Raw genomic sequence first — 11,306 nt, 5'->3', positions numbered from 1 at the left:
ATACCTAAACCAGAGAATGACATTACAAGAAAAGAAAGTTGCAAACCAATATTCCTCATGAACATAGAAGCAAAAATTGTCACAAAATTGTAGCATATCAAATCCAAAAATGTATTAAAAAGAAAAACATTATGATCATTTGGGCTTTATCTCAGCTAATGTAGGGTTCATTTAACATGCAAAAACCAGTCCATATAATTTACCATATTACCAAACTAAAAAAGCAAAACCGTATGATCATATCAACAGGTACGGAAAAAGCATTCGATAAAATCCAACACCCACTCATGATAAATGTTCTCAGCAAACTAAGAATAGAAGTAGAATTTCCTTAACCTGATAAAGGAAATCTACAAAAAGAAAAAAAAAAAAAACTTTCTCCCATGTGTCTGTCAGTTTGTCGTACTGTGGGGGCTTGAGTGTTGCTGTGATGCTAGAAGTTCTGCCACCAGTACTCAAATACGAGCAGGGTCACCCATGGTGGACAGGTTTCAGCTGAACTTCCAGACTAAGACAGACTAGGAAGAAGGATCTGGCGGTTTATTTATGAAAAGAATTATCCAGTGAAAACCTTATGAATAGCAGCACAACATTGTCGATATAATGCTGGAATATGAGCCCCTCAGGTTGTAAGGCACACAACTGTGGAAGAGCTGCCTCTTCAAGGTAGAGTCGACCTTAATGACGTGGATGGGGTCAAGTTTGCAGGACCTTCATTTGCTGATGTGGCATGACTCAAAATAAGAAGAAACAGCTGCAAACATGCTTTAATGATCAGAACCTGGAATGTACCAAGTATGAATCTGGGAAAATTAGAAATCATCAGAAGTGAAATGAAATCCATAAACATCAATATTCTAGGCAATCAGTGAGCTGAAATGGACTGGTATTTGGTCATTTTGAATTGGACAGTCATATGGTCTACTACTACACTGGGAATGACAACTTGAAGAGGAATGCATTGCATTCATCCTCAAAAAGATCACTTTAAGATCCATCCTGAGGTACGATGCTATCATTGATAGGGTAATATCCATACACCTACAAGGAAGACCAGTTAGTACGACTATTATTCAAATTTACGCACCAACCACTAAGGCCAAAGGTGAAGAAACTGAAGATTTTTACTAACTTCTGCAGTTTGAAATTGATTGAACATGTAATCAGGATGCACTGATAATTATTGGTGGTTGGAATGCGAAAGTTGGAAACAAAGAAGAAGGACCAGTAGTTGGAAAATATGGCCTTGGTGATAGAAATGATGCCAGAGATTGCACGGCTGAATTTTGCAAGACCAACAACTTCATTGTGAATACCTTTTTTCACCAATATAAACGGCGACTATACACATGGACCTGGTCAGATGGAATACACAGGAATGAAATCAACTACATCTATGGAAACAGATGATGGAAAATCTCAATATCAGTCAGAACAAGGCGAGGGGCTGACTGCGGATCAGACCATCAATTACTTCTATGCAAGTTCAAGTTGAACCTGAAGAAAATTAGAACAAGTCCAAGAGAGCCAAAGTACGACCTTGAGTATATCCCACCTGAATTTAGAGACCATCCTCGAGAACAGATTTGACGCGTTGAACACTAATGACCAAAGGCCAGCTGAATGACATCAGGGACATCATATATGAAGAAAGCAAGAGGTCATTAAAGGGACAGGAGAGAAAGAAAAGACCTAAACGGATGTCAGAAGAGACTCTGAAACTTGCTCTTGAACATCCAGTAGCTAAAGTAAAAAAGAAAAAATGATGAAGTAAAATTGCTGAACAGAAGATTTCACAGGATGGCTTGAAAAGACAAAGTATTATGATGACATGTACAAAGACCTGGAGATAGAAAAAAAAAAAAAAAACAGAAGAGCACGCCTAGCATTTCTCAAGCTGAAAGAACTGAAGAAAAAATTCAAGCCTCAAGTTGCAATACTAAAGGATTCTATGGGGAAAATATTAATTGATGTAGGAAGCATCAAAAGAAGATGGAAGGAAAAAAAAAAAAGAAGATGCAAAGAATACACAGAGTCACTATACCAAAAGAATTGGCCGACGTTCAACCTCTTCAGGAGGTAAAATATGATCAGGAACTGATGGTGCTGAAGGAAGAAGTCCAAGCTACACTGAAGGCATTGGTGAAAAACAAGGCTCCAGGAATTGATGGAATACCAGTTGAGATGTTTCAACAATTGGATGCAGCACTAGAGGTTCTCACTCGTCTATGCCAAGAAATTTGGAAGACAGCTACCTGGCCAACCGACTGAAAGAGATTTATGCCTATTCCCAAGAAAGATGATCCAATCAAGTGCAGAAATTATTGAACAATATCATTAATACCACAAGCGAGCAAAATTTTGCTGAAGATCATTCAAAAGCAGCTGCAGCAGTATATCGACAGGGAACTGCCAGAAGTTCAAGCCCAATTTAGAAGAGGACTTGGAACCAGGGATATCATTGCTGATGTGTCAGATGGATCCTGGCTGCAAGCAGAGAGTACCAGAAGGATGTTTACCTGTGTTTTATTGACTCTGCTAAGCCATTTGACTGTGTGAATCCTAGCAAATTATGGATTACATGGCAAAGAATGGGAATTCCGGAACACTTAATTGTGCTCATGAGGAATCTGTACATGGATCAGAGGCAGTCGTTCCAACAGAACAGGGAGGTACCGCATGGTTTAAAGTCAGGAAAGGTGTGTGTCAGGGTTATATCCTTTCACCATACCTATTCAATCCGTATGCTGAGAAAATAATCCAAGAAGCTAGACTGTATGAAGAAGAATGGGGCATCAGGATTGGAGGAAGACTCATTAACAACCTGTGTTACACAGATGACAAAACTTGCTTACTCAAAGTGAAGAGGACTTGAAGCACTTACTGACGAAGAGCAAAGACCACAGTGTATGGATTACACCTCAACATAAAGAAAACAAAAATCCTCACAACTGGACCAATAAGCAAAAATGATGATGAATGGAGAAAAGATTGAGGTTGTCAAGGATTTTATTTTACTTAGATCCACAATCAACACCCATGGAAGCAGCAGTCAAGAAATCAAAAGACGCATTGTGTTGGGCAAATCAGCTGCAAAAGACCTCTTTAAAGTGTTGAAAAGCAAAGATGTCACCTTGAGGATGAAGGTGCACCTGACCCAAGCCCTGGTATTTTCAATCGCTTCATATGCATGCGAAAGCTGGACGATGAATAAGGAAAACCGAGGAAGAATTGACGCCTTTGAATTGTGGTGTTGGTGAAGAATATTGCATAAACCATGGACGGCCAAAAGAACGAGCGAATCTGTCTTGAAAGAAGTACAACCAGAATACTCCTTAGAAGCAAGGATGGTGAGATTACATCTCACATATTTCGGACATGTTGTCAGAAGGGCCCAATCCCTGGAGAAGGACATCATGCTTGGTAGAGCAGAGCGTCAGCAAAAAGAGGAAGACTCTCGATAGGATGGATTGACATGTGGCTACAACAATGGGCACAAGCATAGCAACAATTGTGAGGATGGCGCAGAACTGGGCAGTGTTTCGTTCTGTTGCGCATGGGGTCGCTATGAGTCGGAATTGACTCGACTGCACTTAACAACAACACAACAACAAAAAACTTTAGTTGACATCACGCTTAGTGAAAGAATGTATTCTGCCTCAAATTTGGAACAAGCAGGAATGTTTGCTCTCACCATGCTTTAACATTGTACTAGAGGTTGTGGCCAACGCAACCATGCAAGTAAAACAAATAAAAGTCATTCAGATTGGAAAGGAAAAAGTATAACACTATGTAGATGAAACGACAGTCTATTCAAAAAATCCAATGAAATCTATGAAAAAATTTAATTGAATTAATAAGTTTTTGCAATGTAACAATATACAAGATTATACACAAAAATTTGTATTTCTATATACTAGTAACAGAAATAGAAGTTTTAATGTATACCGGTTATAATAAACCAAACCAAAAACCAGTTGATGTCAAGTCGATTCTGACTCATAACGACCCTAAAGGACAGAGTAGAACCGTCCCATATGGTTTCCAAGGAGTGGCTGGTGGATTCAAACTGCTGATCTTTTGGTTAGCAACCAAGCTCTTAACCACTGCACCACCTGAGCTCCACCATAATAGGATCGGAAAATATAAAATAGGTATAAATAAGACAAAACATTAAAGACACCTTGTATTAGTTTTCTATTACTGCTATAACAAATCACCACAAACTTAGTGGCTTAAAACAACACGAATATATTATCTCATCATTCTGTAGGTCAGAAGCCTGACACAGGTCTCAGTGCACAAGAATCAAGGTGTCAGCAGTGCTGCCTCCCTTTCTGGCAATAGACACCCACACTTCTTGGCTCATGACCCCTTCCTCCATCTTCAAAGCCACCAACATTGCTCCTCCCTGACATTTCTTCCGTAGTCACATTTCCCTCCCTGACCACAGTTCAGAATGTCTCTCCAGCTTGGGCCCATCAGATAATGCAGGATAATCTCCCCATCTCAATATCCTTAATCTAAATCACACCTGCAAATTCCCTTTTCTCACGTAAGGTAATATATTCACAGGGTCTGGGACACGAACATCTTTGGGGGCCCTCGTTCTGCCTACCTCATACCTATTTTTAGACATTGAAAATACAAAATAGTGCTGACAGAAATTAAAGAAGATCTAAATAAATGGAGAGATATACCTTGTTTATGGTCAGAAGACTCGATATTGTTAAGATGTCAATTCTCCTCAAACTGACCTACAGATTCAACACAATCCCAATCAAAATCTCAGCACTTTTTTTTAATTAGGTCTTTTATTTTGAGACAATTATAGATTCGTATGCAGTTGTAAAAAACAATGAGATAGCTCATATATCCTTTACCCAATTTATCTCAATGATAACATTGTGCAGAAGTATAATATGACATCACGAACAGGATCTTGACATTGACATTGACACAGGGAAGATACAAAACATTTCTGTGCCACAGGATCCCTTATGCTGTTCTATTATAGTGTCATAGAACATCTCAGTCAATTGGCATAATACAGTTCATAAAGTTATGCTCTACATCCTTAAGAATGTATAACATTCTTGGTGAGTATGTCTGGGGTCTTAAAGGCTTGCGAGCAGCCATATAAGGTACAACTATTGGTCTGTAGTCACCTGGAGGAAAGAGAAAGAAATAAACCAAAGACTCAAAGAAAAAACTAATCTAAGGGACAAATAGCCTACACAAACCATGGCCTCATCTACCCTGAGCCCAGAAGAACTAGATGATGCCCAGCTACCACTACCAACCATTCTAATCAGGGCCACAACAAATGGACCCTAACAGAATGGGAGAAAAATGTGGAACGGAACCTCAAATTCCGAACAGCAACAAAAATCAGACTTACTGGACTGTTTGAGATTGGAGGGCTCCCTGAGACTATTACCCTGAGATACTCTTCAAACCTTGAACCAAAACTAACCCCTGAGGTCACGTTGTAGCTAAATAACGGGTTGGTTCACAAAATAATAGATATCACCCATAAGTACTGCAATCCTTTGTAAAATCACCTATATTATACCAAACAGTCAACAATTACTTTAAAACAAAGATGAGAATGTGAGAGGGCAGAGAAACTAGATTAATGGAAATGGAACAACCAGAACAAAAATAACGAAAATGTTCATGCACTGTGAAGAATGTAACCAATGCCACTGTACAATTTGTGTAGAAACTGTTGAATGGGAACCTAAACTGCTGTGTAAACCTTCAGCAAAAACAACAAAATATTGTTTAAAAAAAAAAGAATGGTATAGAACTGGAATCCTACAGTATATGACCTTTTTCTCTCAGCAAAATTCTGGTTGTTCCAGTTTCCCTGCAGCCCTTTCATCTCATCTTTGCTTTAGAGTAATTGTTGACCTTTTGATCTCATATAGGTGGCTTTTTAATGGAGCACCTTATGCATGGGTAATATTCTTTATTTTGTGTGCTAATCTGCCAATCTGGACTGCCAGAAGAAGTACAGCCTGAATGCTCATTAGAAGCGAGGATGCCGAGACTTCATCTCATATACTTTGAACATTGTCATGGATTGAATTGTGCCCCCCAAAAATACGTGTATCAGTTTGGCTAGGCCATGATTCCCAGTATTCTGTGAATGTCCACCATTTTGTCATCTGATGTGATTTTGCCATGTGCTATAAATCCTACCTGTATGATGTTAATGAGGTGGGATAGGTGGCAGTTATGTTAATGAGGCAGGAGTCAGTCTACAAGACTGGATTGCATCTTGAGCCAAACTCTTTTGAGATATAAAAGAGAAGCCAGTAGAGAGACAAGGGGACCTCATACCACCAAGACAGCCGCACTGGGAGCAGAATGAACCCTTTGGACCTGGGATTCCTGCACGGAGAAGATCCTAGTCCAGGGGAAGATTGATAACAAGGACTTTCCTCCAGAGCCAACAGAGAAAGCCTTCCCCTGGAACTGATGCTCTGAATTTGGACTTCTAGCCTACTAAACTGTGAGAGAATAAACTTCTGTTTGTTAAAGCCATCCACTCATGGTATTTCTGTTACAGCAACACTAGATGACTAAGTCAAACATGTTTTCAGGAGGGACCAGCCCCTGGAGAAGGATATAATGCTTGGTAAAGTAGAGGGGCAGCAAAAAAAGAGGAAGACCTTCAAGGTGAATGGACATAGTGGCTGCAACAATGGGCTCTAGCATAACAGCGATTGTGATAATGGTGCAGGACCAGGCAGTGATTTGTTCTGTTGTACATAGGGTCACTATAAGTCGGAACCAACTCGACAGCCCCTAACAACCACCACAATCTGTTATTTCGCTAAAACATGGCCTCACGGGACAGTTTTGGTTCAAGGTTTAAAGAGTATCTCAGGGTATAGTCTCAGAGAGTACTCTAGTCTCAACTGGTCCAGTAAGTCTGGACTTTTTAAGAATTCAAGTTCTGCATTTTACTTCTGTTCTATCAGGGCCCATCTATTGTGGCCCTTATCAGAATGGTCGGTAGTTGTAGCCAAGCACCATCTAGTTCTCCTGGTCTGGATAAGGCACTGGCTCGTGTAGGCTATTAGTTCTATAGATTAGTTTCTTCTCTCAGACTTTGGTTTCCTTCCTTCTCCCTTGCTTCTAACAAGTAGAGACCAATACTTGTATTTTAGATGGCTGCTTGCAAGCTTTTAAGACCCCAGATGTTGCTCACCTCACTAGGATGCAGAACATGAACTTTGTGAACTATATTATGCCAATTGACCGAGTTGTCCCATGAGAACAAAGTCCCAGGCCTTCAAACCCAGAAAACCAGTCTTGCGAGGTATTTGGTTATGTCTAAGGAGTACCTGTAACTGTGTCCTCTAGTAATATGTATGTGGACACAGGTACATATAGATACTTCTATCTGTGCACTTATTTGCACACACCTGTACCTACCTGTATACATATATCCCTAAACACACACATATGTGACCATACACTTGTTTTTTTGGTTATTGTTGGTGTTGTTGCAAAATTACATATGTCATATTTTTTGGCACAAACATCCTTTTCTCTTGTGGAATTCTTAATAGCTTCCTTTACTTTGGTAAAACTGTGTGCATTATGGAAACCCTGGTGGCATAGCAATTAAGTGTTACAGCTGATAACCAAGAGGTTGGCAGTTCAAATCCACCAGACACTACTTGGAAACTCTATGGGGCAGTTCTACTCTGTCCTATAGGGTCGCTATGAGTCGGAGTCGACTCAACGGCAGTGGGTTTTTGGTTTTGGTGCACGTTATGCCCACATTTGGCACCTCTTTTCCCATCACCAAAAATAACAAGTATCTATGATCTAGAGAGTGATCCCCCCTCAACCATCCCTGGCAACCACCAATATACATTGGTCTTTGCATATATATTGATCTTGTCTTCTTATAAAAGTGGAATCATACAATATTTGTCCTTATGTGATTGGCTTATTCCACTTAGCATTATGTCCTTCACATCCATTAGTGTTATGTTTCTCGGACTCATCATTATTCTTTGTGGTTGGGTAGTATTCCATTGTATCTATGTGCCACATTTTGCTTATCCATTCATCTGTTGATGGGCTTTTAGGTTGTTTCCTTTTTTTTTTTTTTTAATATTGTGAATAATGCTGCAATGAACATACCTGTGCATATGTCTGCCCGGGTCTATTTCATTAGGTCTAGAAGTAGAATTGCTGGATCATAAGGTATTTCTACTTCTAGTTTTTCAAGGAAGTCCATTTTATCATGTTTTCCGTAGTAGTTGTACAATTTTACAGTCCCACCACCAGTGGATAAGAGTTCTAATTTCCCTACATCCTTGCCAACATTTGTTATCTCTTTTTTTAATCAGTGACATTTTAGCTGGGGTGAGATGGTATCTCATTGTAGTTTTGATTTGCATCTCACTACTGATGAATGAAAGGGGGCCCTGGTAGTGCAGTGATTAAAGTGCTTGGCTGCAAACTGAAAGTTTGGCATTTCGAACCCAGCAGCTGCTCCATGGAAGAAAGATGTGGCAGTCTGCTCCTATAAAGATTACAGCCTTAAGAAACCCTACGGAGCAGTTCTATGCTGTCCTATAAAGATTACGCCTAGAAACCCCTCTGGGGCAGTTTTACTCTGTCCTATAGGGTCGCTGTGAGTCAGAATCAACTGGATGGCACCCAGCAACAACAACAAAGCTTCATGATACAAATTGGAAAGTGTTTCCTCTTCCATTTTCAGGAAAAAAAATTGTGTAATTTTTCTTTAAACATTTGATAGAATTCTTCAATGAAACCATCTGGCCCCAGAGATTTGTTTTTTGGGGAGGTTTTAGTTTATAAATTCAATTTCCTTAATAGTAATAAAGCTACTCAAATTATTTGTTTAACATTTAATTGTAGCAGTCTGTGTTTTTCGGAGAATTTAGTCCGTCTTATCTAAGTTGTCAAAGTTGTGTGTGTAGAGTTTTTGTTATTGCTGTTGTTGGCTAGCTGCTACCTAGTCAGCCCCCAACTCATGGCACAACTATACAAAACATTGTCCAATCCTGCACCATCCACACAATCAGCTGTGGATTGGGCCATAATGATCCATAGGGTTTTCACTGGCTAGTTTTTAGAAGGAAATCATCATGCATTTCTCCCTGGAAGCCTCACTGAAACCTGTTCAGTATCATAGCAACATAAAAGTCTCCGTTGACAGATAGGTGGTGGCTATACATGAGGTGAATCGGCTGAGAATCAAACCCAGGTCTCCTGTATGGAAGGTAGGAATTCTATTTTTTAACATCATTGCCCCCAGAGTTGTTCATAAAAGCAAGCCAAACCCATTGCAGTCAAGTCAATTCTGACTCACAGTGATCCAATAGGACAGAATAGAACTGCTCCATGTGGTTTCCAAGGAGCAAGTGGTGGATTCAAACTGCCGACATTTTGTTTAGCGGCCAAACGCTTAACCACCGCACCACCAGGGCTCATAACCATTGCTGTCAAATTGATTCTGACTCACAGCGACCCTATAAATCAGAGTAGAACTGCCCCATAACGTTTTCAAGAAGTGGCTGGTAGATTCAAACTGTAGACCTTTTGGTTAGTGGCCAAGCTCTTAGCCACTGCACTACCAGGGCTCCATACCAAAACCAAAGCAAACCCACCACCTATGAGTAGATTACAACTCATAGCGACTCTGTAGGACAGCGTAGAACTGCCCCATAGAGTTCCCAAGAAGCACCTGTTGGATTCGAACTGCCAATCTTTTGTTAGATGCCATAGCTCTTAACCACTATGCCACCAGGGTCTCCCCAGGGCTCCACAGTATTTCCTTATTATCCTTTTGATGTCTACAGAATCTGTAGTTATATCCATTGTTTTATTCCTGATATTGGTAATTCATGCTTCCTCTCTTTTTTCTGCATCAACCTTGCTAGAGGTTTATCAATTTTACTGACCTTTTCGAAGAATTAGCTCTTTAATTGACTGTCCTGTTTTTCTGTTTCAATTTCATTGATTTGTGCTCTTATTTTTATTATTTCCTTTCACCTGCTTGTTTTGAATTTACTTTCATCTGCTTTTTCTGAGTTCTTAAGATGAGCACTTAGATTATTGATTTTAGACATTACCTCTTTTTTAGCCTTGAAAATCCTGTGGAACAGTTTTCTTCTGCACACCTGCAGTCACCATAATTTGGAATCGACTTGCTGGCAACTAACAACAGTAATAACAGCAAATGTATGCATTTGGTGCTATAAATTTTCCTTTGAGTGCTGCTTTATCTGTGTCCCACAATTTTTCTCACATTTATTTATTTTATTGTGCTTTAGGTGAAAGTTTATAGAGCAAATTAGTTTCTCACTAAACAATACACAATTTGTTTTGTGGCATTGGTTGCCAGCCCCATGATGTGTGAACTCTCCTCTTCTCCACTCTGGGTTCCCTGTTTCCATTCATCCAGCTTTCCTATCCCTTCCTGCCTTTTCATCTTTGCTTTGGGGCTGGTGTGCCCATTTAATCTCCTACACAGGACTGAACTACAAAGCATGCTCATCATTTGTGTTATTGTTTGCCCTGTAGACCTGTTTAATCTTTGGCTGAAGGGTGAATCTCAGGAGTGACTTTAGTACAGAGTTAAATGGGTGTCTGGGGTCCGTACTCTTTGCGCTTCTCTAGTCTCTGTGAGACCAGTAAGTCTGGTCTTTGTGTGTGTATGTATGTGTGTGTGTATGAATTCGAATTTTGTTCTACATTTTTCTCCTGCTCTGTCTGGAACCCTCTATTGTGATCCCTGACAGAGCAGTTGATGGTGGTAGCCAGGTACCATCTAGTTGTGCGGGGCTCAGTCTGGTGCAAGTTGTGGTAGTTATGGTCCATTTGTTCTTTGAATTAATCTTTTACTTGTGTCTTTGGTTGTCTTCATTCACCTTTGCTCCAACCGGGGTGGGACCAGTGGATGTATTTTAGATGGTTGTTCCCAGGCGTTTAAAACCCCAGATGCTACTCACCACAGTCAGATGCAGAACATTTTCTTTATAACCTGTGTTATGGAAATTAAGTTAGATGTCCCCAGAGACCATGGTCCCTAGCCCTCAGCCCAGTAACTCAGTCCCTCAGGGAGTTTGGATGTGTCTATGAAGCTTCTATGACTTTGCCTTGGTCAAGCTGTGCTGACTTCCCTAGTATTGTGTACTGTCTTACCCTTCACCAAAGTTACCACTTGCCTGTTTGGTGTTTTTCCATCCCCATTCCTTCCCTCCCTCATAACTGTCAAAGGTTGTTTCTTTTTTGTGTATAAACCTTTC

The sequence above is a fragment of the Elephas maximus genome, chromosome 6 (genome assembly GCF_024166365.1).
Source record: "Elephas maximus indicus isolate mEleMax1 chromosome 6, mEleMax1 primary haplotype, whole genome shotgun sequence".
Taxonomy (NCBI): Eukaryota; Metazoa; Chordata; class Mammalia; order Proboscidea; family Elephantidae; genus Elephas; species Elephas maximus.
Note: the sequence above shows the minus strand (reverse complement) of the source record.